Below are 26,095 nucleotides of genomic sequence, written 5' to 3' on the forward strand. Positions count from 1 at the left end.
CAATCCACCAATCGCCAATGCCATCTGTACATCTAACAAAGCACTCAGAGAGCGCAGACCTCCGCCATTAGCCCTATCTCCCAATAGTGAAGAATCCTTTAAAACCATTCCTGGATCCAGACGGTGATCCGGATGACTCCCAAAATCTAATTCGCTGATTACTCCCTCCCCGGTGGGGTGGAGACACGGTGAGGCAAAGTATTGGCTTTGCTACGTGTGGACTGTCATGGCAGAAGCACCCATGGTCTCACCGGACGACTGAAAGTCATGGCAGATGGTGAATATTCCTCTATTCCTCCCAGCATTGTGAGTATTCTTGCTACAATTCGCTGTCTTTCTCTGTGTTACGCTCCGACTCGTCTCCTCAACCAGGCATGTGTCTTTCAAACTCTGTAAATGCCAAAACTTTGAATAAGTTACTCATGTCTGCCATCTCCTGGTGTAAAGTGGTAACAGCACCAACCTATCTCCCAATAGCACAGAATCCTTCAAAAAATTCCTGGATCCAGACGGTGATCCGGATCACTCCTAAAATCGAATCAGTTCTTCCTTATGCCATTTCTGACATTTCCTGGAAATGTCCTGAAAATCCATCCATGACTTTTTGAGTTATGTTGCTAACAGTCTAACTAACAAACGGACCCAATCACATAACCTTCTTGGCAGAGGTAATTAGTTAAGTAAACAGAAGCACAGCAGCTCACACATACACTTCTCAAGGCTCATGTACTCTTTGTTCAAAAACGTACATGGACAGAGCTTTCCATTCATTTCGTCTGTGTTTCTGTAGGTTCACCAAAGTCTATGGATGCATACTAAATGTTTTAAAACTGCCAGTAATCTTAAGGGGCAGCGTTAAGCAATGTAGCCAACATTTCAGACCAGAGCAGCAGGATCTATTTTTGTTTGTAAAGGGAGCATTAATGGGACTTAGCCCGACTAATCCAGGGCAGACAGAAAACAAAACAAAACACAGTTTGACCACAGTTATAGCACTCCAGGAACACTTCAACAAATGTGACTGAAAACAAATGTGTCATGTGACACTCCTCACCTTTATTACATTTTTTCTTAAATCCTGTGACTTAAGAACTTGAACCAATATGACAACACAAACATTCATTAAGCTGCTTGGCATCAGAAACCATCCACCCAGACAATAATGCCAGTTTAGACCAGGTATGGGATTAAGAAAGATCCACAATGTGTCTTTTGTTTTGAGACTACAGCGATGTGTGAGGTACCAACACACCTCCAGTGAAAGCTGACGTTATTAATACCACTCAGGCAGTGTTTGGCACCACCAAATGGTAAAACTATTCAGATCCAGTGTTTGTCTTGGCTTTACTATAGCATCTCTTGGCAGTGTTATATCACTGCTGAAGCTATTTCAACATCCATTGTTGTTCTATGGTGTTCTCAGAACATCATATTATGTTAGGATTGTTTAAGAGACTTTATCATGGGAATAAGGATGTTTTTTTATGGTTTCACATCTTAATGCTGTAAGAATCACACAAATATGATGCAAAGCTACACAAATCTAAGTTTGACTTGTGCAACACACTAGTAACTGAAATATGTACATTCAGAGACACATGCGAAGATGTATTTTTCACTTCTTGAGCATGCTGTATGACTTTGTTAGATCTACACTGTCAGGCATTCCTTATGTCTAACTCTTGCACGGGCCCATTGTGAAAAAAAAAGTTCACTTTTGAAGACAAGAAAAAAGGTCCCTTAACACCTGTAACAGAGAAATGGAAAAAGTTGCATCATCTGCAGGTGTTTAAGGATCTCTTTGGCTTTGTTTGCTCATTTTTTGTATTGTGGCTGTCTTTTTAAATCTCTTCTATGTTGCTCTGCATCTCCTGATAACAGTGGTGTTTCTCTTTAGTCCCCTCCATATTGCTGTTTAAAGATCTGAAACAGCACAGAGGTGTTAAGGAGCCACAAGGTGATTCCCCCTTCTGTCTCAATGCTCTGCTGAGACTCATGAGTTCTTTTCTGTACTCTTTGATCTGTGTAGAACTGTTTGTTTTGTTTTGTTTTGTTTTTTTTTTACAAAAAACAACAACAAAAACAAAAAGCATACAAAGTCTCCGTGGTCCTTTTTGTAACCTGACACTAGATAGACTGTCTTATTTATCCATTGCATGGGATATAATTTATTTCATATCTATCTGGGACACAGGTCATGGCCAGTGTTTGGGAAGGGCATACAGTACATCAATTTTCTAGATCCTTTATCCTGTATGGAGTTGCAGCGGTGCTGGAGCCTATCCCAGGTGTCATTAAGGGAAAACCATGGGCGGTAAGCAGTCAATCACAGGGCTACGCCCAATTTAGAGTCACCAACTAACCTTAGCGAGCATGTCTTGGGTTGTGGGAGGAAACCATAGTACCTGGAGAGAACATGCAGGGGCAGCACATGCAAACCAGGAACATTCCTGCTATTGCTAACCCCTGCGCTGTAGTGCATCCCATAAAGATGCACTGCCCCAAAGAGGAATTCCTCTTGTTTTATTTGAAATATTAGAGGTAATATAAGAACTCAGCTGAATACATACGTAACACAGGAGTAGTCTGTTTTTAATTAATATGTAAATTTCAAAGCAAAAACTCTACATATTGTAGCTTCAAGGCCTTTATAAACAATCACCTTCTGTTACACTGGCAACACACTTTTAATCCTTTAACAAAGTAGTCCAGGCATCCTGCAAAAACGCCTTCGACATCAGCTAGTTTCTGCTGCTGCACTCTCTGTTGTAAACAGTTCAACTTTTGTAACATTGCTGCTTTTGTCAGTGCATCATCAGCCCCTCACTCAATCAAGAAAGGGCAAGACATCTGATTCTAGCTTTGTCAACAACGAAGGTGAAAAAGAAACTGATCTGACTCATCTTTCTGAGGGTAAAGGTTCCAGGTCTACAGCTGCTGCCTGTGCCAGGTGTGTGTCAGGATTCCTTTGCATTGTTTTCATGATTTCTGAATGATATTTCCTTTTTCAAAACTGACAGTATTAATTGCATAATGCTATTTCAGACACAGGACCTCATATGCCTCTTTGCACTTGTTCAGTATAATTTGTAGTTCTGCATCCTCTTGAAGTCATGTAGTCCTTTTCTCCTCTTTTTGTTTGTTATGCATTTATTTTGCAATGGTTTTGTGTTTCTTTATTAGCCCTAATCCCATGGTCTCCTTGCAATATTCCAATCATGCATGTCTGATGGTTCTGCGTGCCTTAACACGTGGCTCCACTGTTGATGGGTCATATTTTAGGTAGTGATCTGTTTTAAATTGCGTATTCATTGTTGGTTTCCCTCCAGAGGACGACTTTTCTCAAAGCTTAAGGGGACCAGCTTTGGCTGCCTGCATGTACATACAGACACAATAACAAAGAATGAAAACACAACCATGCTCTGCAATTCTGCTTCTGTCCCCAGGGTTTTCCTTTTTTTAAACTAACAGCCAAGTGCAGCCATTGGCTGTTCCTTATCTGGACGACCACTACAGGAAAATCCCAGGATGTGGCCTCTCCCAACCCGTCCATCCAGTCCTGTCACGCAACTTCTTTAAGTAGGGAAGGGGCCCCGAACACTCCCACCCAAACACAGACACAGACACTCCCCAGCCCCTCAGACAGTGTTTACATAGACATACAGAGCTGCACAGCCTGACAGCTACACGTCAACACCACCCAAAGCTTGACACCATCCATGCATACAACCATTACAGGCACAGAATAGGAGCAGCATGATCAGAAATCAGCATTAAATAGAAATAATAAAGAGACATGCAAACATAATCTCATCCTAGAGCTTCAGCCAAACATGCACAGTCAAACACAGACCATGCCAGTGTCAGACAAAATCGAATAATCCACCTCATCGCTCATGGAGTATTTTTTTATCTATCTTCAAAGTTTGCGTGAGTAAGAGGAACGTCTGTTTGTTTTCCTTTAGCCTTTCTTCCCCCATGGTGGACTCGTATTCTCCTCCACCCTCCTCATCTCTAACAGTTTATGCCGCTGAAGACGCGCTCGTGTTCTCTTACAGAGGAAAAATGTTTAATGATACTTGGAGAACAACCTGACTGAAGCTTGGAAAGAGATCCTTGGGCTAAAGGAGGAAGGAAAACACAGATTCCCTCTAACATCAAACATACAATCTCTAAAGACTCTTCAGCTGCTCCAGAATGCTGCAGCACGTGTTCTGACTAGAACTGGGAGAAGAGATTACATCATTGCATTAGTGTCTGTACCAGCTTCCTGGAACAGAATCTATGATTCTTCTTCTCACTCTCACAGCTCTTAATGGTTGGGCATTAACTTATCAACTTAACAATCTTTCCTCTGTTTCCCCTCTTTAACATTAGGCTCGTAGGCCTGCTAGGTGCCTTTAGTTTCTGACATCAGATACCATGCTGCATCAGATGCTCACTGTACGCACTACTTCTGTTAAATATTAAATTCTCAGCCATATAAACTTCAGCTTTCCCCTTAAAGAGTATGACAATCATTTTAACCATGGAGAAACTTAAATGTGGCGCTTTGTATTAATAGGCTTAACGTTTTTGCTTCAATGTTGACAAAAGTCACAATACAACATGTGCATTGTGGATATATATATATATATATATATATATATATATATATATATATATATATATATATACTATCAATTTAAGCTTTGAAAAAAAATGTTCAGCAATGTCAGGTTTAGCAAACATAGCTGATGCTAATTTAGCACTGCAGATAACATAGCTATGTAGCTTACATTGCCACTTAGTGAGCTTAGCTCTGGCATTGTTAGCCACATAGATCTGTTACCTATTGCTAGACTAGCTTTGGAAATGTTAGCTTCAGCACACATAGCTGATGCTAACTTAGTAATGCAGAAAATGTAGCTATGTAGCTTTCATAGCTGCTCTGTGAGCTAAGCTACATAGCTCTGTTACCTACTGCTAGACTAGCTTTAGCAATGTTAGCTTTAGCTAACATAGCTGATGCTAACTTAGAACAGCAGATAACATAGCTATGTAGCTTACATAGCTGCTTTGTGAGCTTAGCAACATAGCTCTGTTACCTATCGCTAGACTTGCTTTAGCAAACATAGCTGGTGCTAACTAAGCAATGCAGATAATGTAGCTCCATAGCTTTCATAGCTGCTCTGTGAGCTTAGCTTTAGTTACATTAGCTACATAGTTCCATTACCTATAGCTTGGTCAGCTGCTGCAACATTACTTTTAGCAAACATAGTTGATGCTAACTTAGATATGCAGATATTGTAGCTACATAGCTTACATAGTAGTACTATACTTACTTATGCTGGTGTTAATGTTGCTAACTGGACTTTTGACATGCTTACATAAATGCTTGCTCTCTCCCACTATTTCAATGAACAGAGCTGCCTGATTGGTCGGTAGATCATGAAAATTTTAAGAAAAACAACTTGAAAATATTTCAAAGCTCTGATGATGACAGGAGGGAAAGATGTTGCTATAGCCTGAAAGAAACATCACAGCAGTACTGTAAAGCCTCTAGTTTTGGTTCCTGGTGTCTTTGTAATAATAATTATGTCTCTTGGAAGCCTCTTTGAACTAAGCTGTGGTTTATTCATGACAAAATACTAAAAATAATCAATCAATCAATCATCAATGCAATATTAGTAACAACCAAAAATTAAATGTATACAAGAGAAAAAGGAGAGCAAATGTTGCTCACTCTGCTGCTGATTTAGTCTAAAAAGCTACAAGGACTGCAGTTCATAAAGTTTATAACCCAAAAACCTCATATTGACAACAGTTCACACTTTCTGGATGTCTGTGTGGCCTCAGTGGTCATAAATAAATGCTATTAAGGATGTTACAGACGGTGACTCACGGCTGAGCTTGTGTTAATGTTCTTTATCACCAGTGACAGGGTTTTACTACTTCAGGCTGCAGATCCAGACGGTGCTAGATGAGTGGTTTTGATAAGTCAGAAAGGGATTTATGCACAACATTTGCTCATGTTTTCATCTCTTCACTCCTGAACTTCATATAAGATGTAAAATACATTTTCACTCCACCACCAGGAGTCGCTGCTGCTGCTGCTGTGGCGCACACACTGATTGTTTTGGTCTGAAGGCATGACTAAGGCTGAAGTATTGCCGTCTGCGGTACATGAAAAGATTTAATCCAGCAACACCCATGAACCTCTCGAGCAGCTTTTCCTTTTAAAGGCCGATCACTACAAAGCAAAAAGACAGAATGAAGATTGGAAACAAAACATTTGGCTCTTTTCTGCTTGTTACGACAGCCCAGATAACGTGTGACAGCAAACATTTGCCCCTGAAGGTCCCTCCAACCCTTTTTTTAAGGCCAAAGTGAAATGTGACACCAAGAGAGGCCACTTTTGAACATCAAAATGAAGCTTCCTTCTTCAGAAAACAGGCTATTATCGGATTGGTGAAATGCAGAGCGTGCTTTTCAGGCAAGATTCACTCCGGGCAAACATCCGTCATTCAGAGAATGAGGTAGCATTTAAAGGATTTGGCGTCTTTTCACCATGAAGTAATTAAGTGAAATTCAAAGAACAATGATTGGAAGGTGTTTTTTTCTGCGTGCAATCTAGTGAGACAATTCTGGGAAACAAGAAGCAAAGAGATAAACTAGGTTAAGTCACATTTTTGGAGGATAAAAACTAAAAATCGAAAGTAAGCAAAAGTTTGAATAAAAAGACTTGAAAACTTTGAGTTGAACCGACATAACCCACAGTACTCCACACTTGAAGTATGTGCTCTGAGACATAAGAAATGAGGAGAGAAAAAGGAAATGCTGTCATGAGCTGGGCGTCTGCCAGATCGAGGGAGAGAAAAAAGCATGCCAGCAATGCATAAGGGAATATTATCTTGATTTGAAAACATTTAGTTCCAGTAGATCCTGTATAGAGATATGTGTTCTCACGCAGATGTGCAGGAAAGGGGCTGAGCTCGCCACAAATATAACAGCAAATGAGCTGGGTCACTCAGTGCACTGGTTCAACCTCCCATCAGCCTGTTGATTAATGTCCCCGTTTACTTCCATGGCTTAAGGGGAAGGAAACAAAGTTGAAGTTTTCTTTTATGATCAGACAAGGGTGTCATACCAGCATGTCAAGGAGAAGAGTGAGAGAGCAGAATAGGATGGAATGTATGGTTAAATCAAAGCCTGTTATAAATATTCAGGAACTAATCTGTTACAAAATGAATTAAACATCCATATACTATCCTCATTCCTTCAAAGTAATAGCCATTATTAAATCATGATGAATGTAGTGATTTTCTGAACTTTTTGACCAATAGGCAATTCAAAGTTTAATAGGAATAATTTCTGCCCTGAAATGTCTACATTTATTCTAAAAATGACCAATTCTATTTATTATTTTTAGTTGAGCACTAATATTACCTCAGATATTTCCCAGAGCTTTAAAAGAGGGAGAAATTCTTAACTTTTAGAGTTGTGACAGTGCATGTCTTGTCACGGTGTCCATGAAAAGCCATGCACAAACTTATCAAATGCAATAAAGTGATGACATGAAGCCCTAACATGTATGAGCTGTTGTCTTTAACCAAACATGAGTGAGTACTGATTGTATCAGGAGATAACACAGCTAGCATGTCCCTCCACTTTACTTCCTGTCTGTGTTTGACCACATCCCTCAGACTGTATGTCTCCATTTCTGACAGCAAATCCATCAGATTCATAACAACTACAGTGGACATAATATTTAATTTAAAACAAGACGTTTTTCTTGACTGGTTACTGTTGATAGATCTGCACTCACTAACATTTTCTTATTGAAATGTTTTTGGTTTTAAATAAGGATGCGTGTGGTTATACAGTTCAGTTTGGTTATCAAATTAGCTGGCGTGGGGCGCAGGTGGCGTAGTGATTTCAGGCATGCCCCATGTACGCGATCGGCCTGGGTTCGGCCTGTCGCACTTTTATGCATGTCTCTCCCCAGCTCTCTTGTCCCTGTTTCTGTTTCTGTCCACTGTCCTCCGCAATCAATGAAGGCATTAAAAAGCCCAAAAATTAAATCTTTAAAAAAATTAAATAAATAAAAACAAAAATTTTAAGGCACAAGATTTCTAAGTTGGTTAAACTAATCACCTATTGTTCTTTTATAAACATGGGCTTAAAATTCTGGCCTATAATACTCTTTTGAACCTTAATGAAGACTCCTGCCACTAGAGGCCGCTATAGCTTCAGTAAATGGTCGCTGCCTTCCTGCCAGAGCTTTACCCCGGCACTTCACCGGAAATAAACATGAGAAGCTTAGCCATTAGCGTGTAGTAAGGGTAGCGCGGTATGACATCTTTTTGAAGTAGAAACTGGAAATAAAGTGGTATGTAGGCTGTCGAGAGTTGAACTCATGTATAACTACTCAGCCGAAGTGAAAAGAGGCCACATATCAAAGCATGATATTTAGTTTTAAACTTACTTTTTGATACTTTCCTTGTGACATTGTCTCTGCAGAAACTGATTCTTCGAATAGAGAAGCAAGCGGTAGAGAGATAAACTTGCTGTTTTACCTTTGATTGGCTTATGCATCCACCTGTAACATGAACATTCTTGTTATTATGCTAGCCTGTATGTGATATGTGTAACTAAACTACTAGAGGGCATGAGTGAACTCAGACTGAATAGAATTACCTGATGTGTGAGATGTAAACTACAAAAATGACCAGTGATCATGGTAACAATTCTGAGCACAAAATTGACATCAATAATCAATAGTAACATCAGATCAGCTTAGACTAATGAGTGTTGATCAGAGCACACTGTTTGCACTACATTTCCTAAATATTTTCCTCAGTGCCTGGACATAACGGTCCAGAGTTTCACTTTAATTTGTGGCCACGTTAACTGGTGAGGAATTTTGGACCATTCGTCTTTACAAAACTGTTTCAGTTCAGCAATATTATTTGGATGTCTGGTGTGAATTGCTCTCTTGAGGTCATGCCACAGCATCTCAATTGAGTTGAGGTCAGGACTCTGACTGGGCCACTCCAGAAGGCATATTTTCTTCTGTTGAAGCCATTCTGTTGTTGATTTACTTCTATGCTTTGGGTCGTTGTCCTGTTGCATCACCCATCCTCTGTTGAGCTTCAGTTGGCGGACATTTGGTCTTAAGTTTTCCTGTAAAACGTATTGATAAAATTGGGAATTCATTTTTCCGTCAATGACAACAATCCGTCCAGGCCCTGAGGCAGCAAAGCAGCCCCAAACCATGATGGCCCCTCCACCATATTTTACTGTTGGGATGAGGTTTTGATGTTGGTGTGCTGTGCCTTTTTTTCCTCCACACATAGCGTTGTGTGTTCCTGCCAAACAACTCAATTTTGGTTTCATCTCATCGACAGAATATTTTGCCAGTAGTGCTGTGGAACATCCAGGTGCTCTTTTGTAAACTTCAAATGTGCAGCAATGTGTTCTTTGGACAGCAGTGGCTTCCTCCGTGGTGTCCTCCCATGAACTCCATTCTTGTTTAATATTTTACTTTTTGTAGATTTGTCAACAAAAATGTTAGCATGTGCCAGAGATTTCTGTAAGTTTTTAGCTGACACTCTAGGAGTCTTCACCTCATTGAGCATTCTGCGCTGTGCTCTTGCAGTCATCTTTACAGGACAACCACGTCTAGGGAGAGTAGCAACAGTGCTGAACCTTCTCCATTTGTAGACAGTCTGTCTTACCGTGGACACACAAACATCAAGGCTTTTAGAGATACTTTTGTAACCCTTTCCAGCTTCATGCAAGTCAACAATTCTTGATCGTAGGTCTTCTGAGAGCTCTTTTGTGCCAGGCATGGTTCACATCAGCAAATTCAAAACTGGTGTGTGTTTTTATAGGGCAGGACAACTTTAACCAACACATAACAATCTCATCACATTGATTGGACTCCAGGTTGGCTGACTCCTGGCTCCAAATAGCTCTTGGAGAAGTCATTAGCCTAGGGGTTCACATACTTTTTCCACCCTGCACTGTGAATGTTTACATGTTTTGTTCAATAAAAACATAAAAAATATCATTTTTTGTGCAGTATTAGTTTAAGCAGACTGTGTTTGTCTATTGTTGTGAATTAGATGAAGATCGGAACACATTTGATGACCAATTTACGCAGAAATCCAAGAAATGTCAAAGGGTTCACATACTTTTTCTAGTGACTGTATGCCACAGAGCAGGGCCATGTAACCTTTATATAAGCACATTTATTGTTGTTTTGCTCTCACTTTGACTTTAATGAAAATCTTTTAAAATTTACACATTTTGACAGATATCTTTGAATGCTGCATGTCAAAATTACCACAGTAAAATCCCATTTATTTGTACACTTCCCCTTAAATATGATTAAATATATCACATCCAGCAGATGCAGTTGTTTTATCTCCTCTGTGTTTGTTATTACATCTTGTTCAGAGTGCCAAACAGCCTGGAGGCAGCACTATAGGTCTAACAGGGTTTGTTTGTTTGCTGCAGCACAAAAGCCCTTATGCAAACCTTGATGATCAAAACAAACAGTGATTATATACCATTCAGGATAGGACGCCTGTGTTGGTGGGGCTGATGGCGATGCAGGTACTGAACTTAATCTTTTTTTTAATCTTCAATAGGAGCTATTTTTGGTTACCTGGAATCTTTTTTATCTGTTAAAAAGTCACTGAATAAGGAGCGGGCACAGTGACAGGATGAAAAAAAAATCAAAGCTAAATTCAGGTTTGTGTGTTAAGCGTGCCATGCTGAACAGATTCATATCGGTGACTGGGCAAACAGCCAACGCTCGCAGAAGGAGGGAATCACGTCGCAGCAGGTTAAGGAAGAAATATGGACTTCATGTGCGACACCATGTCTAAATCTGGGCTGAGAATACAGGAGCAATACTGACTGCATTTAATATTCTCTGCACTCATCCATCTATAACTGTTCAAGGAGTTAAATGATCCTTTACTCGTAATGATAAACACACCATTTTCAGAAAGTTCTTCAGAATAAAATTCTGTAGTTGTGAAAATTCTGTGGTTGTGACACTTGAATATGCAATCAAATGTGCTATTTAATTTTGTAATACCATTATATAATACTGGTACTGTAAAGAACAAAAAAAGTACAGTGATAGAAATATTAGGCCACCATGCATGGGCCTACTTGTTGTCATAAACTGAGTTGTCATTTCAGTTCAACCAGTAAACCCCCAGGGTTTATTTGCCAAATAGTATATCACCGTCTCCTTTAGATAATGTTCATACAGAGCCCCTTAAGGGACATGTGCTGAAGAAAAGAAATATAAGTTTTCATTGCATACTTAAAACTTTACTGTACGCACCAGAAACTATAGTTTTCTGCCAAGTCAGGACAACCTGGGCTTTAAGAATATGTGCTGCAGTAATGTCACTTCAGTTGAAAAAAAAAACAAGAAACAAAACAAAAAACAAAAACCAAAACTAAAAAAATCAAAACTTTTTGTAAAAACTTGTGACACACAATAAACAATAGAGGCTAAAACTTTTTGCACATCATTTTTCTCCAGTTTTTGGGGGCCAAAAAGAAAACAAATCATTCTGTGACAGAAAGTCTTCAAAAATAATCACGTTTACAAAAAAAATGCATGCCACTTTTTGCATAGGCACTTTTGGTGCCATTTCTCAAAGGAATTCCTGTCTGCAGAGACACAGAGGGCCACATCACAATCTTTCTGTGTCTCTTTCTCTCCATAATGAGCTATTCAGGCCGTCTCCTCCAGGATCTGCACAGTGTTGTGCAATTTGACAAAGTATGATGAGATGATGGAACAGCCTTCCATTGGTTGTGACAGTCCATCACAAAGAATTGTGGGATAAAATGCCGTTTAGCATTAGCCAAACCAGCAGAAACAATCGGAAGTGGATTAAAAATTGAATTCAAAGATGCACAGCGTTGGATTTACTGGTGTGGATTTAATTTTTAAAGACCTGGAAAGTCAGCCAAGTTCCAGGAACACTAGAAAAGCCTCTTTCAGGGCTGCAAAAGCATGGATAGTGTCACTGAAAAGGATAAAGCAACCTCCAAGAGGAAAAAAAGGTAAGAGGCAATGGTTTATAGTTCAAAAGTTATTTGCGTTTTTATAAGTGGTGTCACTTTTTGTCATGTACGACAATACTCCTTCATGTCTCAGAGGGTGAATAGAGAAATGCAGCTCAGTTCTGATAAAACTGCCATTGTGGCTTTTTCAGAGCTAATTTCTCCAACAACAGTCATTGTACCAACTAACAATACAACCTCCTGTAACAATCACAAACTAATGCCGAGGCCAGTCAGGAGAAGAGTGAAAACAACCTGTCTGTCATGAAAAGCTTTCAGTGCTGTTCTACTCTATAAAAATTAGAAAAGCACTCAGAGAGCGCAGACCTCCACCATTAGCCCTATCTCCCAATAGTGAAGAATCCTTTAAAAAATTCCTGGATCTGTCCCCATGTGGCCCCCACCACAGCATTTGCTGATTACTCCCCCCCCCCGGTGGGGTGGAAATATGGTGAGGCAAAGCATTGGCTTCGCTATGGGTGGACTGTCATGGTGGAACCATGCTGGTGCCAACAGATGCACTGACAGTCTCACCCATGGTCTCACTGAATGACTGGAAGTCATGGCAGAGGGTGAATATTCCTCTATTCCTCCCAGCATCGTGAGTTTTCTACAATTCGCTTACTCTCTGTTACGCTCCAACTCGTCTCCTCGACCAGGCGTGCGTCTTTCAAACTCTATAAACTCCAAAACTTTGAATAGAAACACACCCACAAATGCTGCTGGGATTGAAGTTACTCATGTCTGCCATCTCCTGGTGTACAGTGGTAACAGCGCAGACCTCCACCATTAGCCCTATCTCCCAATAGTAAAGAATCCTTAAAAAAATTCCTGAATCCAGACAGTGATCCAGATCACTTCCAAAATCTAATCAGTTCTTCCTTATGCCATTTCTGATATTTCCTGAAAATTTCATAAAAAACTGTCCACAACTTTTTGAGTTATGTTGTTAACAAACGAACAAACAAACAACCTGTGTCGATCACATAACCTCCTTGGCAAAGGTAATAATAAAGAAAGAAAGTGCAGTTCTGATTAAACTAATGCTATACTAATTGCTACATCCTAGCTAATTGCTACACCGCTGGCAGCCATTGCAATCAACTCACACTTAACCCTGCCTGTAGCGGCCGCCTCGTTCTCCTCAAATGATGCTGACTGGTCAGAACCGTTTTCGGTTTGGCACAATTGTTTCCAGTTGTAGCTTTGCAAGGTGGATTTGCCTGATGACAGACGTGGAATCTGGCCAGTCTAGCTTTACAGTGTTACAGGGTTTATTTACTAAGCAGTACATCACAGTTCCATTTATAGCAGCATGTTAATGACAAAATGAAGGGAGAAAAGCTGTTAAAGAGGCACTGTTAGCCTCTTGGCTTGTGGTGAGAGGCCACAAGCTAGGAGGATTGTTGCCAACAAGTTCGCTGCCGCAGCATGTAGGGATACCAAGCCATGAGAAGAGAGCCATGGAAATGATGTGTGGTCTGTTATTTGCGTAAAGTGAGTTCTGATATCAGGTAATCACTGAAGATGTATCGACATTGTTAAAGCATAGTGTGGATGCACAGACTAAAGTTCAGTCACTTGGTAGCCAAATGCCCAAATTGCATTGTAAATCCCTTAGAATTTATTGCCTAAACAACCTCTCTGGTTCCCCCAACTGGAGAATCACGCACTAGCCACCACTGAACATGCTCCAGATTTCTCAGTTGGAAGGAATCGGGTATAAATCAGCTGAAAACTCCTGTGCTGAGCACTTGGATGTAGAAGCTGTTGATACATTGGGATCAATTCAAATGTTTGAAGTCAGGAAATGTATTCAAATGCAATCAACACTGAAGCTAATTTAATGTCCTGGATAAAAATCAGAGTTTATAGTTCCACATTCCCTCCAAACCCCAAAAGACCAGCCTTTAAATAAAAGAAATAATACATCTTCAGTGTTTTGATCCTTCAGCTGAACTGTGAGTGGGACGACAGCTGATTCTGGTTCAGAGCGTAAATAAACAACAGCATATTTTGGAAGACTCTAAATGTCACAGAAAGCCTTGGTGGGCCCATGAGGCTCTGGCCAACGAGGAACCAGAAAAGGAGAGAAAGGGGTTTGGGTTTGAGAGGAGTCGTAGCACTGTGGTTTTAAAGCTGGAGGGACTGAGAACAAACCTTCCAGAGAATGGAAATTGGAAAAAATGAAAACATTATTAAATCTGTCTCTCAGCGGTCACTTGCATTCTCACGATATACTGAAAGACGAGTCAGGAATCAAGAGCCAACAGGCAACTTCTGTCACCCCAACAGGACGTTCTGCTCTCATATATCATGATACTGAGTTGGCAGGTGAATTATTCTGTGGTTTATAAGTAGAAAGAAAATCTCTCTAAACAGCAAACCCATCAGGATTCAATAACCAACAAGAATGTGCTTTCCCCTTATTGATTCTCTCCTTTGAAGCTGTTCTCCAGGATGTCAAACATTCCCCTTACCTCTTTCTCCCCTCTTATACTTCTTTTACGTCTTTGGGTTTGTACGTACATGGTTCAGATATCCCAAATACCAAATTAGATCAAATTATAGCACACGATACGGTGTTACCACATCAACCGTGATTGCTAGCAGGCGCTGGATGTTTTCAATGAACTTGGAAAGCCAGTGCACATTTTTCTCCAATTTCTAACAGCGTCACACAAATATGTCAGCAGCAGTGAGCCACAATCCTTTCAAAATATCCAGCGCTACCTCGTAAAGTCATGCTATGAGGCGAACGGTCCAGCTCGGCCATTTGAAGGCAGCCACAAATAGCTGGTCCCTTTATCAGGCCTTCAAATCTGCTGTCTGAAACTGCTTAAGTTTGTTCTTTTCTCTGAAGCCTTTCTTTTACCGTACAGTTTATGGATCTTTATCTTAACTTCCAGGCATGTCCCCACTTGAATGCCCATCCCAGGCTTATGTTTTGACTGGGATAACCCCAGAGACGCAGCCTTGGTGATCTCTTTTAGAGGTACTAAAACAACACTTCACTGTTTGGAAAGCTATTGTTGCACAGTTTAACATCTGTTTGGTGCTGCTGAAATGTGGGATGAATTTTAAGAAATCAATGGGGAAATGCAACACTTATCATTCTGTAAAACTGCTGCAGTTAACTTCTTCTAGACTGTTTGCTGACTTTGCACCTATCTAGACGTTTTTATCATTACTTGTAGCCTTTTTTCAATATGTTAAGGCCTTTAGACACACTTTTTAGGCACACTAGTGAGGCCTCAATGTGACATTCCTCAAGCCCTTGTGACATTTTGACATTAGGGCAAATGAAAGCATAATAGTTTTGATATTCACAATAGTTTCAATTCTTTCTCTTTCTCATTAATCTACACTAAGTACCCACATTTTTCCGTATTCATTATAAAGAAAAAACTGAAATATAAAATTGACAGAAGTACTCAGACCCTTCAATCAGAGGAAGCACCTTTGGCAGCAATTACTGCCTTGACTTTTTTTGAATATGATGCAACAAGCATGTGGATTGGGAGATTTGCTGCTCTTCTTTGCAAATCCTTTCAAGCCCAGTCAGGTTGGGTGGGGACCGCTGGTGGACAGCCATTTTCAGGTTTTTCAAAAGATGCTTGATTGTGTTCTTGTCAGGGCTCTGGCTATGCAACTCTAGGACATTCACATACCCTTTTCCATCAAGCCAGTTCCTGTGTTGATTTGAAACTAGAGCCTGACCTAGCACCAGTTCTTCAGTTTTCCATAACCAAAGCACCGGACCGGGGCCTGAAAAATTGGTTCAAGTGTGGCACCAATTCCAAGATGGACCAGGGGAAAGCACCAGTTCATATCGAGGTCTGCATGCTAACTGGGGGTGGGAGTGGAAGGTACAATAACATGGAAGTGTGCCGCTTTTGAACAGTTCAGATTTTGACAGTTTTCACTAAGAACTGTTCCTTTAGGTTATTCTCTCTTTGATTGTGATCACCATCCAAAACATTGAATATGAGCAGCACAGATGCATCCAACCACTGTCTTTGCCCACTCTTAAATTGAACCAACTCCTAACCAGCTCTAGCTCCAGACAAGCACCAGCAATGGGGCTGGCTTGGTGGAAAAAAAGGGTAACAAAGTTGTCTCTAAGCCACTACTGTGTTGTCTTGGCTGTGTGCTTAGGGTGGTTGTCATGTTGAAAGGGGACCCTTCAGCCCAGTCTGAGGTTTTTACTGAATATTTCTGCTCCATTAAGTTTTCCCTCCACCCTGACCAGTCTCCCAGTCCCTGCTGCTGAGAAACACCCCCACAGCATGATGCTGACACCACCATGCTTCACTGCTGGGATGGTATTGGACAAGTGATGAGCTGTGCCTGGTTTCCTCCAGACATAATGTTAAATTTAAGGCCAAACAGCTTCATCTTCATTTCATTAGAGCAGAGAATCTTGTTTCTCAAGTCTGAGAGCCATTCAGGAAGCAGGCTTTCATGTGTTTTGCACTAAGGATAAGCTTTTGCTAGCCACTCTGCCATAAAGCACAGGTCAGTAGAGGGCTGCAGTGATGGTCGTCCTTCTGTCCCATCTCTAGGAACCTTCAGTACAGCAGATCTATTTTGGAGACCTCCCCAGAACTGTGTCTGCCAACAATCCTGTCTTTGAGCTCCACAGGTAGCCTCATGGCTTGATTTTTCTTCTGATATGCATTGTTGGCTGCAATGCCTTTTATAGGAGTTCGCCTTTCCAAATCATGCCTAATCAATTTAATTTACAGGTGGACTACAATCAAGGTGTAGAGACATCTCAGTAAAGATCCAGAAAAATGGGAGGAACCTGAGCTAGATTTCAAGTGTTGTTGCAAAGGGTCTGAATATTTACGTCAATGTGATATTTCAGTTTTTTATTTTTAATGAATTTGGAGAAATCTCTAAAATTCTGTTTTCACTTTATCGTGATGGGGTACTGAGTGTGAATTAATGAGGAAAGAATGAATTTAATCTGAATACTTTATGAATGTGTTGTATATTAAACAGGAAAGATGGGTAAAATGCATTGATCTTACAATGTGTTTGCTGTGATTAGAATTCAAATTTGCTTTATCGTGAAACTCAGGGGTAAAATAAATCCCACATCCTTGCACAATTGCATCTATTCCTTTCAAATGCAACTTAAAAGACACAATGATGAAATTTTCCACAAAACATCCCAATTTTCCTCCCATTGTCCATCCTAATTAGCCGCTTTGGATGAAGACATTCCTGCTTTAGGGGGCGTTAATGCAGAGCAGCTTAGGATGTTTGTGCCCACTAAGCAATCATAGCTCTCATCCATCATTTCTGTCAAAGTCTCAATAACACACTGCTAAAACGGTGACAAATGACGTGATGAAAATCAGGAATTTTTATGTGAAATACAGAACTAGGATTATTAATCACTTTTATGTTTATTTAAACAGGATTTATATCAGATGGTTTTTTAATTTGATTTTAATCAATGAATATATTCCAGGAAACCCCGTTTCTGCGCCATTATGGTTTAAATCATAATCTGTATTCATTTATAAACACTTGTTCTGATCCAGTATCGCCACTTGGTTGGAATAAACAGAAATGAACATGTCTGCTGAGGCTGATATTGAGGCTGCTGAACTGCTTCGCTGACTGCAGACTAAACGAAACACCAAGACACGATGCTGCAACCCAATCTCCAGCTTCATAATGAACAACACAGTTTTCTTGACTTCTATTGTGTATAAATCACACAACCATGTCATGTGCAAAAACACGGCTCATTTTTCAACACACTTAGCTGGCATAAAAAGTCCTGGCTAGCAAACACAAAGAAGGTTGTCATGGTTGAGCCGGTGCATTGTTGTTGATGTATCACATGTCACGTACCGATGCTGAGAGGGAAACCGGTGACAGACTGTCTGTAATCAAGTGTTGGTGCCTGTAAAGTATTCAGAGGTGTTGATTTAATCCACACCCTAATACCACCTCTATAAAAGATCCAGCGTTTAACCTGCATGAGACCTGTTCACTGGGAAACTTGTGTTGTTTTTATCTTAGGCTGGCTCACATTAGCATGCAAGTGTCTGATATCACTTTGCTGTCTATTTTGCATTATGTTAAACATTTTACTTCTGAGCCTGGCTAATTTCATTTTTCTCCATAACTGGTACAACATTTAGCTCTTTTATTTTGAATGCACAGAAATGAAGTGTGTTGCTTTTCAATGACAAATCTGAGCTCAGTAGTGTGTCTCCTTAACACAAGTCATAGTCAGAACCACTCATTAGGACTGGATCAAGGGGAGAACCTTCTGGGGCCCCTGAAAATTATGCAAAAATGGCTGACAAGTGGTGAAAATGGGTTAAAGGGCGAAAAATAAGAAATGGAAAAACTTGGTTTAAAGGGGCAAAAAAGTTATGAAAAGGGGGAAAAAATGCCAAAAAGAAAAAAAAAAAAAAAAAACTGGGCAAAAGAGTTTAAAAGTGTCAAAAGGGGCAAAAAAATGACAAATGAGTTTAAAGGTGGTAAAAAAAAGTGGCAAAATTATTTCAAAAGCTGCCAAAAAATGAAAAAAAAAATGATTGAAGGGAACAAAGTGGTGAAAATGGGTAAAAGGGGCAATAACTGGCAAAAATGTTGCAAAAAAGTTGCAACATTTTTAAAGGTGCAAAAAAGGGTCCAATAAGGGGCCAAAAAAATTGTAAATAAACGTGGCAACAAGTGTCTAAAAGATTAAAAAAAAACTCATAAAGTTTGGCAAAATTGATGAAAGAGCACAAAGGTTCAACAAGGGGTCAGAGTGGTAATAAGTGGTAAAACTGAGTGCAAAGTAGCAAAACTGGCAATAAGGGTTGAACGTTGCAGAAGGCAGCAAAAAGGGGCAAAAAGATTTCAGAAGTACCAAAAAAGTTGCAATAAATGGATTAAAGGACGCAAAGTGGCAAAACCTGGTTAAAAGTAGCAACAAAAGTTGAAGAAAGAGTCTAAAGGTGGTAAAAAGTGGCAAAAATGGTTAATGGTGGCAATAAGTGGAAAGAATTGGTTAAAAGTAGACAAAAATGGCATAGAAGGTGTTAAAAGTAATGCCCTTCACCTGTTTAACCTCCTGCCCTGAGGTGGGACTTACAGGTAAGTAAAAGCACAGACAACACACATGAATGACAGTTTTTTTTTTCCCTTTAAGCAGTCAGAGTGTTAAACTCAAACCCTCAGCCTCCTGGCCCTGCAGCACCCTTCCACAGCTGTCTCACATTTCAGTTACAGCTCATACACCTGAACTTTTTAAATGCACCATACCAATACACAGCACCCTCACCAGCACACTCTTACAGAAGACCACCTCAGCATAGGACTCACTACAGGGGGACATGCTGAATTTATAAAAAGACAAAAAAGGCATTCTTTTACCTTTTCCTGCACACCCATTTTGCAGTGACTGGAATATTGACTGCTATTGGAAAGATAAAGTGAGATTCAGCATTTGTACCTCCAGCTACTTTGTGTCCCTAGATGGACCCTTTTTCTGTTTTGTTTGTTTGGTTCGATACATGTCTTATATTTTCCACTACAAAACTGTGAGCTCTGCAGATTCTGAAAATATTGTTTTTATAAAAAGAATAAGTGGTTTGATATCTCAGTGTGTTTTATATTTACTTTTACATTTGGCATATGAACTAGTGCAGCAGTGATTCTACAGTATAATTTCACATAAACTCAACTGCTTTTGCAACTGAATTTCCCCATCTAAGGTTTATATCACATTCTGTCTGTGATCATTATTGAAAAACAGTTGGTATTTTGTTCTCATCAAAGAAATCATCATCAATCACTCGTCATCTCTTTGTTTTGTTTTGGGCCACCCACAGTTATAAACCCTACTCGTGCATGGAAACTGACTTCCACCTGCACTGCGCATGTGCATTGTCAGAAAGTGCTGTTTTCCCTGTTTACACAGAGATGGAGACAAAGATGGGGGCGTTTTGAAAACTTTTCGCTCTGGAGCCCGTTTCCAAATTGTTCTGTTGTGTAAACAGGGCCTAAAGTCACGTGTAGTCCCGCCCCCCACCCCTACCCCCTTTTTCCCATTGTTTTTGGGCCTTTGGAAAGTACTAACCTCTGAGCAAGGACTCTTTAAGGGTAAGATTTTCTACCCCAGGACTAAATTAAGACCCTGGTTCCTGTGGTCAAAAAGTTCCTCAAAGGTTCCTGGTTCCTGGAGTAAGTTCCTGCTGTTGAAAAGAATCAAAAATCACAGCGCAAAAAATAATCTGTTGGTCACACTAATTTTGTACCAGGAGGGCAGCATGCTTTACATGCATTACAAGAGTTCATTAAAATTAGATTACGACACAAAAATCAGCCGGCGAATGAGAGCTGTCTCTGTCTCATAAATGTTTTGGAGAAATAACTTTAAGGAAGTCAGTAGAACATAGGACAAGAAAAGGAAACAGTTTTCAGTTTTCGAGAGGCAAAATTTCAAATCACAGACAAAACAACTGTTATTGTGGTTAGGCCGAAGACAAAAGTAAACCTCTATGCTAACAGAGAGAAGATATTCTTCAGGACAGGTAAACAAAAAATACACCGATGTTCGACTAAAACAAACTGAATATATGCACATTACATCAGGCCCATCCACAGATTTGGCTGGACCCCTGAAAAACTCAGAAAATGGGCCCTCCCCAGTAGTGATTTATTGATGATATCAATACTTGTGTGTTGGATTAGTCACATTAGTGCTAGCATCTTGGCAGACAGTTATCTAATTTTGGAGCGGAAAAGTGTGTCCAACTATAACCAGGATCTTATGTTGAAATTATTTTCTTTTTGCCATTTTTTAACCCATTTAATGACTTTCCTGGCCATTTTTGCAAATATTATTTACCACGTTATATTAATTTTGAGCAATTTGCAGAGTTTTGCACCTTGTTACTCGTTTTACCACCTTACACTAATATTTCCCACATTTCAACACCCTGTCATCACATTTTTCAGCCTCTTATTGCAAATTTGACAATTTTTTGATACTTTTAAAATCTAATTTCTCCCCCTTTTCTTCACATTTTAACCTCTAAACACTTTTTTGCCACTTTTAAACCCTTTCTATCACTTTTCTGCCCTCTGGTGTCCTCAGTTGACCCATTTTTGCTACTATTAATTTTTTTACACTCATTTTTAACAATTATGTTGCAATTCACTATTCGTTAGGTCAATTTTTGCCACTTTAAACTTTTTTTTTTTTTTTAGCATTTTCATAATTTCTCTGTCTGTTTTTGTGATTTTTAACCCATTTCCGCTTCCTTCAAAATCATATTTCACCACCTTTTCTGCATATTTTTGTTACGTTTAACCCATTTTATTTCTGTTTTAAGAAAAGAGGTTTATATTTTTTTAAGAGGGTTACATACTACGGCACATATAAATAAAAATAATCATTTTAGTGGTTATCATTCAGATAAAAACAAAACAAAACAAAACAAAACAAAACAATGTTATCACAGCTTAACTTTACAGTGGACCATGATTTGGCTGCTGGAGCAGCAGGGCGTGATTCTGGAGTAGTCGACCACCACTATAAATTATAGGTAATGTAGGGAAAATAGTGATTAACAAGCCAGCAATTCTGCTGATGTTACAAATGAAAAGAATAGAAGAACATTGGGAACAGAATCAATTGATGCTTGGACAGTCTATTTGCACTATTAATCAAACAAAGCACCATATTAGTGTTTCAATATTTGCATGTGAAATATTTGCACTTGGCTGAGATGTGAAGTTTACTCTCTTTAAATGTTAAGACAACATTCAGTAGAGAACTTTTGAGGAGCTGTAGGAAGAAATGTGGAAAGCTACACAAAGAAGAGGACAAAAGGCAGCCCAACAACAGCTCAGTGACTCTTGGAAACAATGAACCATGCTGAGCTCATTTCTCAATAAGATGTCCAATAAGGAGATCAATATGCTTAAAGACCAACATTGTAAACTCATCAATTGTTAGTATTTCCAACACTTAAAGTTTATGTGCAGACAAACCTCAACAAACAACAGACTCAGTCTGCTGGAAAAACAGCAGAGCATTCACAGCCAATGCCTTTTTTAGACCTCACATGAACATAGCAGACAAAATCCCAGACAACAAAACATCCATTTAACACAAATTTAATATGAATCACAAAGAAATGTTTCTGTGTATAAAGGAGGAAAGCTGGCCTAATATTGAACATGTAGCTGACACAAAAACATGTAAACCACTTATTGTAGTTCCCAAATTTTCACAGTAAACCTCATAAACACCAGGGTTTGCCTGGAAACAGCTGAGAACTAAATGCCAAAGTTAAATGACGACATCAGGATTACTTCAGATATCACGTCATATAAATGCATGCCCAAACAGCATCCCAGACAACAATACACCCATTTAGAGGATATTACACGTGAACTGCAAATAAATATTTTTAGGTGGAAGGTGGAAGAGGAAAATTACCAATTACCATTGATTACCAATTATATTAATGATTTTAATTACCAATTAAAGTTATTAAGATATTTTCTTTGTTGTTGGGACCACCTCTTGGTGTCACATGATCCCTGGATCCTGACCCCCACTTTGGGAACCACTGGAATATGTTTATAATGTGTGCCAGGCATTAATGGGTAAATACAGTATATACCATTTGAAATCATTTTCAAGTGGTATATACTTCAAGCAAGTTCTTTGCTTTCATAAAGGCATCATGGGAACCCCTCTATGTGTATCAGGACTCCCTGAGGGTCCTTAACCCCACTTTGGGGACCAATGGATTATGTACTATAATGTGAATACAGTATGTAACATGTGCCTATGCTTAATAATTTGCCTTAATTGGTAAAATATTCCACTTGAAATCATATTAAAAATTCCCTTTGCTTTTTTGAAGGCATCTTGGGCTATTGGTGTCTCATGACTCACCAGAGGTCCTGACCACCACTTTGGAAACCACTGGAATATGGTAACATGTGCCTACCAACTTGCACTTTCAACATAATAGATAAGAGAATAAATATTAAAGGGGATAACAACCTTTATGAACCCAAGATTAACATCATGGTGACGGCATGTGTTATCAGTAAATTGTGGACATTACTTCAGTAAAACCCAAAAGTTTAATACAGCTATCAAAAAAACGTTTACTTGCCAGAATAGACTGAAAGAATGTCTATATTTGGTGCATTTGTTGAAGAATAAAAAGAAGTCTAATGAGAGGTAGAGCTCATTTTCAGCTCAACATGTCTACTGTCAGCGCATGCTCACACAGGCAGCACAGAAAAGGACCAAAGAGCAACAGAGACAAGACACATAAATTCTCAGCTCAATATCAGCGAAGCCTCTGGCAATAAGGCGACTTACTCAGCAGCTCGTCTGCCAACACTCAGGTTAAGATGTCTGTTTGAGTCAAAGAAAACTATCATGTGCAGGTGGTGTATGTGATTCACATTTAATCCAGTCATACACGACTCATCAGGTTTGTCAAACTCAGGCTGCCCGCAAGTTTAATCAACTCCCAGGGAGTGCTTGAATCTTAGAAATTCATCTCATGGTTTGTTTCAGTGTAAGTGTTAGCAGAGAGGGTGGAGTAAAGGTTAGAGGCATCGAGGATGTGTTGTTTCCGAACACCAGATTCCTGCATGCCAGTCATTCCTGCCTCGGCTGTCAGATGTATGAGAGTTGAAAATGTTACTTCAGATCAGTTCCAGTTAAAACAACTACAAAAGGGCCAGCTTGGTTTGACCACAGTTGTTTTGGCATTGATATAACTTCTTTATCATTTGTCATTGCAAAGAATGTCACAACACATGCTTATGTTTATAGGTAGCCAGACATTTCTATTGAATTAGGCTCAATCAGGTGAGGTATTATAAAGAATAACCAAGATAGTTTTTTTTCTGTCTGGGGATGAAGATGAATCAAACGATCACTTTGTTCAAACCCAGAAAACTGTAGCTGGAATCACATGAGAAAACAAGACTAAACTTTAACTTATTCCAAGTGTGTATAATATTCACTTGAATACAAGATGCACTTTTTCATCAAAAAGTGGGCTGTGCCCTTTACAAAAATAGGGCCAATCTAACCCTACAAAATGCTGAGACATGCACTGTCATAACCACAAGTGAGGTTGCCACCAGTACCCACTAAACTCGCACAAACATACTGAAAACTGGCCCACATCCACTTTCATAAGCATCCAAATCACACAAAAAAGCATGTTCAGATAGCTTCATAGTGTCACTTTTCAACAGCTTTTCTCCCTCATCAGGTCATAGTCCTGTGTTAAAGAAAACAGTGATACACATTTTTCCTTTATAAGCCTTGTGAAGTGCTGTTTTGACTGTAAAGACTCCTCCAATAAAGACAAACAGTGGGTAAAAGCCATTCATACTTGCTCCATAAATTCTAGACACTGTCTGATACATTTTAAGATTCTGCATAGACTTTACTATTAAAATCACAAATTACATAAATTGTTTCCAAGCATTTCGCCACTTTGTGCTAAATGTGGACTCCACGAGGCAACCCTAACACACTGCTTTGTCACAAGGTTACTAAATAGCCCTATGTTATTCATCTCGTTTACATGAATGCATGTAATTTCTGAGTCCTGGTTTTCTGCTTGTTCCGTCTGACTTTATAACCATAGCTGAGCAAGCTCACTGACCACAGAGCCTCGCCTCCTCCTCCCCGTGTCAGAGCTGTGGACACATGTGTGCTGGGATGCTTTGACTCAGTATCATGAGAGAGTTCTCTAATGCAACTAGTTTATCCTCTATAGTTGTGTATGAACCGATGTCCTCCTTGTTTTATGTCTGAGATAGTTAAACCAGCGCTGAATTCTAGCGCAAGATTGCAGCAATTGTGCATAATTTATTGAATTCCTGCAACAAGTCTGAAACTTGTAATTCATGAACATACTGCAATCCACTGTATATAACGCTGCAAACTGATACACCGGTGGGAAGCGTGGTTAAAATTAGCAGCAGTTGGGCTCGTGTCCACACTAACTCTGTCTTGATCTTCTCACACAGCAGGCAGAAATAGGTCCCTCACAGGTGTGTGGGGATCAGCTCGGCAGCTATACAGACTGAGCAGCCCATCCGCAGGTCATCTGATGATCATTTTATTATTTTTAAATTCATTTATTTGGATTAATAAACTGGTAGATGATCCTTTTTGTATTTTTATTCCTCACATGCTTGTTTCTCATAGCGCCTGATGCTATTGGCAATTTTTATGACTGTTATTTATGCTCTTGAATAAACCCCGTCCATGTGCAGATTACAAGAGAAACTCGTCAACCTTTATAAACTAGGAGTAATGACGAAAGATCACATAGGAATAGAGACAACAGGAGGAGACAGAGACATGCATGTGTGTGGATAATAATAGTGACGAGAGATAAAGTCAGTAGATAAAGTCAGTGAAGGACAAACAGATTTCTTAAATAATTATTTGGTTATTTATTTTCGAAATCTTTCAGATGTCAGACTCATTTGTATGTGCGGCCTTTTAGACAGCAAAGGTAAAATTTACACTTAATATTGGTCTAATACAGTCCTAAAGTTACTCCTGATGTGGTAGGTAGGCAAAAAAGTTCATTTCCAACCCTGTCATTCAGACATGCATGCATAAATAAATAATTATAGATAGATAGATAGATAGACAGACAGACAGACTGACAGAGACAGACAGATAGATAGATAGATAGATAGATAGATAGATAGATAGATAGATAGATAGATAGTAGGGGATTATTTCAGTTTTCTGTTTAGTATGTGGACTGTTTAGACCTGGCCATCTATAGACTCGTTATATTGACAGTTGTCATTAAAAGAAACACATGGACACCATGACTGTTTTAAGTATTTGCATCGGTGTCTGTCGGTCATGATCTGGAGTTACAAAAACTGTTTGCTAATGGTGTAATACGGTAGCTGAGCTCACGCCTACATTGACAGTTGTAATTGCTCACAACTAATATGCAGAGAGTTGCTA

At 39.5% G+C, this 26,095-nt stretch overlaps 1 protein-coding gene across 3 annotated transcripts in view; it reads right to left on the bottom strand.

Annotated features, from left to right (window-relative positions):
* Nucleotides 1–26,095, bottom strand: part of LOC121522388 (aryl hydrocarbon receptor-like) — a 62,208-nt gene that overhangs the window by 18,182 nt on the left and 17,931 nt on the right. The gene's annotated exons all lie outside the window — the stretch shown is intronic.

This window comes from Cheilinus undulatus, linkage group 15 (assembly GCF_018320785.1).
Source record: "Cheilinus undulatus linkage group 15, ASM1832078v1, whole genome shotgun sequence".
NCBI classification, from domain to species: Eukaryota; Metazoa; Chordata; class Actinopteri; order Labriformes; family Labridae; genus Cheilinus; species Cheilinus undulatus.